Below are 9,103 nucleotides of genomic sequence, written 5' to 3'. Positions count from 1 at the left end.
GTCAAACATAGGCCGCCTACGTATCCCTTTCTTGGGAATTCAGGTCGTCACATAGTTCATACATAAAGAAAAGGATAAATTCTCCTAAGGGATTTACCGAACCTGACATAGGCTGCCTACGTATCACTTTCTTGCGAATTTAGGTCAAACATAGTTCATACATAAAAGGAAAGGGATTCTAGACAATTACATATCATAGAAAAATACCATCATAAAGGCGATTACAAATAAAGCAAGGAAATAAAAACTTAAAACAACCTTCAAACAAATTATCTCTTTACCACATCGAAATTGATTGGTTTGGTCCACTCTTAACCATCCATATCATATAGGATTAGGGCTCCTCCATATAGAACCTTTCGAACTATATATAGTCTTTTCCAATTTTGAGTGAACTTGCCTTTGTACTCTTCTTGGTGAGAAAATATGCGTTTGAGAACCAATTGTCCAACTTCAAATGTTCGAGCTCTTACTTTCTTGTTGAAGGCATAAATCACCCTGTGTTGATAAAACTAACCATAACATACGACAATCATTCTCTTCTCATCAATCAACATGAGCTGTTCATAGTGAGCCTAAACCCATTTTTCATTACTTAATCCGGCTTCTTGAATAACCCTGAAGAAAGGTATTTCAACCTCATCAGTTATCACAACTTCATTCCATAAACAAGTAGGTTAGGAGTTTCCCTAGTTAAATTTCATGCAATATCTCGTGCCATGATTTGTCATTTTCGACGATCATTCACAAAATCTTCTTGATGCTCTTATTGATGGCTTTCACTTATCCATTCATCTATGGACGATATGCGGTCTAGTTGCATGAACAATCTTGAACTGATCACAAATCTTATTCATCAAGTGACTGTTCAAGTTAGCCCTATTATCACTAATAATTGACTCTGGCATTCCAAATTAGCAAATCGAGTTATTCTTAACAAAATCTTAAACTACCTTCTTGGTGACGGCTCTTTATGAAGCAGTTTTGACCCACTTAGTGAAGTAATCAATAACAACCAAAATGAATCTATACCCATTTGATGTCGGTGAATCTATTGGCCCGATAATATCCATACCCAAAGCTACGAAAGGCCAAGGTGAACTCATCGCATAAAGATCATGTGGGGTCATTCGAATCAAATCTCCATGTATCTGGCATTTTGGGAACTTCTGCACATACTTGCTATAATCATTTTCCATAGTATCCAGAAATAACCAGTTCTCAAGATCTTTCTAACAAGGGAAAACCCATTCATGTGGGGTCCCCAGACTTCGACGTGTACTTTCTTTATTAATCTTGTATCTTCCGTGGTATCGACACATCTTAAGAATCCTAAGTCTGGAGTTCTCCTGGAAAGGATTTCCTCACTTGGAAAATAATTTTTTGCCAAACACCGAATTGTCTTCTTCTAATTGTTATTGGCCTCTTCAGGATGTATTCCATATTCTAAATACCTTTTGATATCATAATACCACGTCTTTCCGTCAGGCTCCTCTTCGACGTGCGTGTGGGTTGTTCCTTTAAGCTTATTTCTAAATGACAAATGTAACTCTAATTTAGGTGCTGAATCATGGAGGATATAGTATCCAAATCATCAACGAACTCATTTCGTACCCTCAGAATATGTCTGAAATCAACTTCCTTGAATCATCCACACAAATCCTGCACCAGCTCTACAAAAAGAGTAATCTTGGAGTCCTTTACCGCCCATTCCCCCTGTACCTGGTGAATCAGCAAATCTGAGTTTCTGATGACTAGCAATGCACGAACATCCATATCAAGTGCCAACTTGAGACCTAGGATGGAAGCCTCATATTTATCCATGATATTGGTATATGGAAAGCGCAATTTAGCGGTTGCTAGATAGTGTTGGCCTGTTTTTAACATCAAAATTGCTCCAATTTCTGAGCCTTTGAAGTTGACCGCTCCATCAAAGAACAATCTCCATCCGGTATATATCTCTGCAATGTCTTCTCCCACGAATAAAATCTCCTCATATGGAAAGTAAGTTTGAAGTGGCTCATAGTCATTATCAACTGGATTCTCAGCTAAATGATCCGCTAAGGCTTGCCCTTTTATTGTCTTTTGAGTTACATACATAATTTCGAATCCACTCAGCAACATTTGCCATTTGGCTAACTTTCCCGTAGGCATAGCTTTCTGAAAAATATACTTTAACAGATCCATTCTATAAATGAGGTGTGTTGTGTACGAGAATAGATAATGTCTCAACTGTTGTGCAGCCCAGGTCAAAGCACAACACATCATTTCTACAAGAGTGTAGTGAGCTTCATATGGCATAAAATTTTTACTCAAGTAGTAGATTTCTCTCGCTTTTCTACTGGTCTCATCATGTTGCCCGAGGACACACTCGAAAGCATTTTCTAAGACTGACAGGTAAAGCAACAATGGACTTCCCTCCCTTGGTTGAACTAAAACAGGCAGAGCGGACAGATATTCCTTGATTCTGCCAAAAAAATTCTAACATTCTTCTATTTAGTCATTCAATGCATCTTTCTTCAGCATCTTGAGAATTGGCTCACATATAACTATTGATTGGGCAATGAATCTGCTAATGTGATTCAAATGGCCTAGGAAACTCATAGCCTCTTTCTTGGTCCTTGGCGGCGGTAAAACTTGAATTGTCTTGATCTTGGATGGGTCTAGTTCGATGCCCCTTATGCTGACTATGAACCCTAGTAATTTCCCAGCTAGCACACCAAAAGCAAACTTAGCAGGATTCAACTTCAAGTTATACTTTTTTAGTCTGTTGAAGAACTTTTCCAGATAGGTCAGACAGTCTGAACTCTTGCGGGATTTGATAATTACATCATCCACATACACCTCAATTTCTTTATGAATCATATCATTAAAAATCATCTTCATAGCCTTCATGTATGTTGCACCCACATTCTTGAGACCAAATGGCATCACCCTGTAATGATAAACACCCCAGGGCGTAATGAAAGATGTCTTTTTTGCATCTTCTTCATCCATTAATATCTAATGATACCCTGCCAAATAATCCACTAAAGATTGTATTTCATGCTTCACAAATTTATCGATAAGGATGTGGATGTTGGGTAGCAGAAAGTTATCTTTAGGACTTACTCTATTCAAATCTCTGTCGTCAACAAAAATTTGGATCTTGCCGTCTTTTTTGGGCACTGGGACAATATTGGCTAGCCATGTTATATATTTTGTGACTTCCATAATCTTATATTGAATTTTCTTTTTAACTTCTTCCTTGATTTTCAAACTTAGGTCTGGCTTGAATTTTTGCATTTTCTGCTTAACTGGATCAAACTAGGGATTGATTGGTAACTTGTGTGACACGATATTGGTTATCAATACCAACATATCATCGTAAGACCAAGAAAATATATGAAGGCACTCTCGTAGCAAGAAAACGTGTTCTCTCTTTTGCGCTTCTATTTAGTAAACACTAACACTTGTCTCTTTGATTTCATCATGATCGTCCAAGTTGGTTGTTTTAGTTTCCTCCAGGTTGGGCTTCTCTCAATTTTTAAATTTCTCTATATCTTCCACTCACCGCTCCTCATCACCTTCTTTCTATTCATTATCATCCACCTTGCTTTGTTCCTTTAAGCCTTGACATGACATAATATTGGCAAGTTTTAAATTACTAATACTAAAATAAACAAACAAACCAAGTTTGACAATAATAATATAATAAAATACAATAATATAATCATATTTCAAGATAACTTCTTAAATAAAGAAGACTTTTTCATTAAAATTTGGGAAATAATTACAAACTATGGCTCATGACCTATGCAAATATGGACCCGTGCCCTTTGAAAGCAGTAAAACATGAAAAGAAAATTTAAGACATAAAAGGGTGGATCATAGGGCCTCCTCCGGATCATCACTAATTTTTAAAACTACTAGTAATTTCCCTTTCATTAACCACAACAGGTGATGAGTTATGAGTAAAGTGAAGGTCTAATTTTGCAAAGCCTCTCCTGGCGCAACCTTCCTCACCCCACTAGACTTCGGAAAATCTTCTGGTATAACATTGCATCCCTTAAACAAATTTCTTATCCCATCCCCAAGTCCATCATCTTTTTACATCTCACGATCAGGAAATGACTAGTACAGGAGTGGTAATGGTTTAGACAGACTCATCTTTGACTTATCCTCAACCATATCTTTCTTTCTTAGCTGGTATTCTAACCCATACTTAGATGCTTTTTTTGGAACCATAATGGGCGCAATAATTCCTTCTAAATTCCTACCCAAGTCCCAACTGGGCTCAAACCTATTTCTTAACGTCACAGTCATAATCATTTTGTAGACAAAAGGCATTGGCGTTTGTGGCACCAAATCTTTTGTTGCATTACTTACAATTTCCACGATATAAAAACTACTATCCCTCATAATATCTTCAATCATAGGCACATAACCATTAGGAGGATTTAAATGGCTTCTTTTACCTTGAATGACTATTTCATGGTCTTCCCAAATAAACTTCAATAATTGATGAAGGGTTGATAAAATTGCCTTTGCGCCCTGGATCCATGGTCTTTCAGGGGAAGGCTGTAACTAGGATGTATATCCATAACATGAAATTTAGCCTTGAATTCAGCAGGTCCCATTTGGATGTACAAGTCAACTTCTCCTATGGTATCCCTCTGCCCTCAATCAAAAGTTCACACATTAACAAGGCTATGGAAAAAATTTCTCAAGGCATAGCCTACTTGAACCAATGTGGAAAGAGGATAAATATTCATACCAAATTCGTCATCTATCAATACCCGATTTATTATATAATCCAAACAACTACCAGTGATGTGTAAGGCTTTGTTATGGATCACCCCCTCAAAAGGCAACTCTTCCTTACTAAATGACATGTGATGATTTCCCACAATGTTCCATATTATCGCGGCCAGATTTTTAATACTCATATCTGTGAGAACATATGCTTCATCTAGGGTTTTCAATATAGCTTGTCGGTGGTATTTCAAACTCATTAACAGCACCCAAATAGAAATCTGGGCTGGAGTCTTTTCTAAATGCTTGACAATTCAATACTTTTATGGTTTCATACGCCTCCAAAATTCCTCAACCTCCCCTTCAGTGATTGTCCTTTTCTTTGAATCTCTTCTGTTGGTCAAATCCTTTGGAATATAGTATAGTCTAGAATGTGTCATCCCTTGGGCAGTGACAGTCTCCATAATAAATTTCTTTCTAGGCGGTGGAATATATACCTGCATCGGAGTTGTCATCAATATAAATGGGGGCCTTTCATTACACTTAAGTTAGCCATGACTTTCTCTATCTTATCCACTCTTTTGACCTTTTTGGTTTTTTTTGAATCCACCTTAGTAATAGTCTTGCTAGATACCCACTCTCCTTCTATTTTAATCATGCTAACCATGGTTCCCCCATGATTAGGAAATAGATTAGTGGTGATATTTGGTATCAGTTCCTGAAAAGTGATGACCTTCTGATCAATCAAGTCTTAGATCATGTGTTTTAAGTTGATGCAATCTTGAGTATGATGCTTGGCTGCTCCTGAATGATAAGCATAGACTTGATCGACCTAAAAGAATCGGGAATTGAGATTGGTAGGTTTTGATTGGATAAGATATAGATAGCAAGCTTTTTTTAATAATTCAAAGAGCTGGGTGCAACTTTCAACCAATGGTGTGAATTTTCTAGGAGGTTTTTATTCGAGGTTTGGATGTAAAAGGGGTTATACTGGTTTAGATTAGTAGGAGGAGGTACTTGATGATAGTTTGGAGGCGCTTGGACGTATATTTGGTTGTTTGATAGGGAAGCTTGAAAATACAGCTAATAATTTGGCTACGAGACTTAGTATTAGGGTAAAATATTTGGCTGTGGAGCTCGGTGTTGGAATCGGATATTTGGAAGTAGATTTTGGTATTGGGATTGGATATTTGGAAGTGAAGCTTGGTATTGGGGTTAGATATTTAGAAGTAGAGCTTGGTATTGGGGTTAGGAGTTTGGAAGTGGAGCTTGGTATTGGGGTTGGGCATAGATACATGCTAAAAACTTGGTGGCGGCAGAGAGGAAAGAAAGTTCCTAGGCTTGAATTTCTTCTTCCATTTAGTAACAGAATTAGTAGAGACCACAGTCACATCCTTCCTTTTCTTCTTTGGGAACGTAGAAGATCCAGATGACGTTGGGGTTTTGATAATTTTTCCTATTCGAATGCCTTCATCTAGTGATTCCCTAATTTTTACCAAAGCTGCAAAATTTTCCCTGACCACAGATACCATCCTGGTATAAGATTCTCTCTTTTGAGCACGAGAGAAAACTGACAACATTTCATCCTCAGACATGAGAGATGTACTTTAGCAGCTTCTTTTCTCCAATAAAAGGCATAGTCTCGAAAACACTCATCATTCTTCTGCTTGATCTGATCTAGTGAGTATCGATCAGGGACTATCTTAACGTTAAATGCAAATCTATTAAGAAAAAATTTAGCCAACGACCTCCAACTAGACTATCTTTTCAGTTCCTGAGATCTGAACCAATCTAAGGCTTCGTCGCTTAAGCTTCGGTTAAATAAATGCATTAATAATGCCTCATTTCTTCCTACCCCAACTATTTGATCACAATACCTTCTTAGATGGGCTATGGGATTTTTGGTACCACTGAACACTTTAAACTTAGCGACCTTATATCCTTTTAACAGGTCTACCCCAGGGTGCACACACAGATCATCGTACCCCAAAGCATCATTATCCCCTGTCCCAAGAGATTCTTTGATCCTTATAATCTCTTTATTTATGGCCAGCAACTTCTTTTCATGTTTGCTCCTCCACTTATTTTCCTTCTCTTTATAATGGTATACCTTGTGATTGGAAAAGGGATTATAAATCTCAGGAGATATGATGACATGAGAAGGATTTGGAAGGGTAGCTTGATTTTGAGGATGATAAAAGGTTGGGTGGTAGCTGGGGAGGACGTTTGGGAAATTGAGAACATTTTGTGGAATTTGAGAGTAGTTTGGTGGAATCTGAGAGGGATTTTGTGGATTTGGAAATGAGTTTTGTGGATTTAGAGATAGATTTTGTAGATTTAGGAGCAGGTTTTGTGGGTTTGAAAATGGGATTTAGGGATTTGTGAACGAATTTTGTGGATTTGGAGATGGATTTTGTGGGGTTAGTGATGGATTTTATGGATGGTAAGCATCTGGGTTATTTTTTTGATTATTGTTTTGGACAACATGAATTGGAGGATTATTGATTATGGGATCTGTGGTAACTGGGAAGCTGTGGCGGACGATATGTTAGTTGGATGGTTCCTGAGAATAGGCATACCAAGGGGAGAAATTTAGAGTAGAGGCTCGTGCCCTCCTGGGGTAGGAGCGTTGATAGTGATGGGAAAATTAGCCAAATCTCTAGTACGATTCATCTCCTCTTGAAGCATTTCTAATTTTCTCGACAGTTCAACAATTATTTCGCTTAGTTCTGCTATCACATTATCCCGATGTTCAATGCATTATCTTCATCGTTTCCAGTCATATTTGAATAATGGTTAGGGGATGGGATTATGTGAACTTTTGATCGGGTGAAGTAAGGATGTTTTGCCAGCTTGTTTTAACACGGACTAGTTTTTTGTTATCAGTAAAATAAAATAACTCAAAGGCAGATGTGTTAGATCCTATATATGATAAATAATGCAAGATATTTGACAAGAAGTAACCATATAGAGTTGTTTGCATCATAGGCAAACTGACTCACAATATCATAGTGGATGAATTTGTCTTTAATTCAAGGAAATGACATAAACACATAAAACAGTTATATTACATAACAACATTGTACTAAGCGTTTATCGTACTTTGGGTGACCCTTTAGAGCCAAGGGTTGGCCTAGCGAATTGTGAAGGAAATATATTTTCTGAAAACCAATCCAATATCCCTCAAATCTACATATATATATATATATATATATATATATAAGGGCACAAACGCCTACAAAAGTAACATAAGAGGGATACAATTCTTTAGGGAAAAGGAAAATAACATGAAAGAACGAACAAGTCCCACACAGGGGATAGAAAAACTAGCTCCTAGATGCTCCTTCATTGAACTTTGCCTTCTTAGATTTATCTACCTCTTGCCAAATGTGATATTTGTTGATGATCAGGTGACTCCTGTATAACAGTGCTTTGTTCTCGTAGGTCATCTTTCCTATGCTATCAATCTGAGAAACCATACAATTATCCAAATCGATCAGACACTGTCTAGCATCATCAACCTCTTACCTAGATCGCTTTAACTCTTCTCTAAACTGGTGTATGGTGGAGGAATCCTTCATATGCATCTGTTGGCACGTGATCTCACTTATTTGGAATTCATCCTGAAGCATGTAAAGTCGGATATGATGTACTGAATCAACACCAATAATTTGAGTGGATACATTCGGACCCAAAACCAATGCTTCGACGAGATTCTTCTTCAACCGCTTCTTGTATGTGTCACTAACTTTGGGTTCATACCACATATGAAAAAAGACTTCCTCTATTTTTCTTCTCTTCCACCCATCCACTTTCATGAGTAGAGTTTCACCTTCTTCACACTCGATGATGAATCTAAGCATAGGCGTCGTTTGTGGTATCACCTGCCTGATTTTGAATTGTCTAAGAACCCTGTTGGGATTATAAGGAAAATTTCCCCTAAGTCATGGAAGTACTAGGAAAGGTCATTCATCCCCTCGAGTAATGTACTTTCCTAGACGAATATAATTGATTGACCACTGAATGTTGTCATCACTCAATTCCCCTAAAACCTTGAACCAAAGTTTTGGAGACTCTTTCTTCTTAAACCTATGTAGGAATAACCACATGTCTTATGGTGATAAAAGATCTTCCCTTGTCCAAATATCCGGCTGCCACATTCTAGGATTATTCAGTAAGTGTGTCATCATCCACTATTGCAAGATAAGGTTGCAACCTTGAAAGAAACGATCGGCTTTGGCACATTCCAATGCTCGATATATTTCAGCGATAGGGGATAAGGTGTGGAATATCTTAGTGAGACTGTAATCCATTCAGTTAAAGAGAGTATGCATTACCATAACGACCCTCGTATGGATAGTGCCATTTT

The sequence above is a fragment of the Capsicum annuum genome, chromosome 10, assembly GCF_002878395.1.
Source record: "Capsicum annuum cultivar UCD-10X-F1 chromosome 10, UCD10Xv1.1, whole genome shotgun sequence".
In the NCBI taxonomy this organism is placed as follows: Eukaryota; Viridiplantae; Streptophyta; class Magnoliopsida; order Solanales; family Solanaceae; genus Capsicum; species Capsicum annuum.
The sequence above is the reverse complement of the archived record's forward strand: the minus strand, read 5'-3'. Positions refer to the sequence as shown.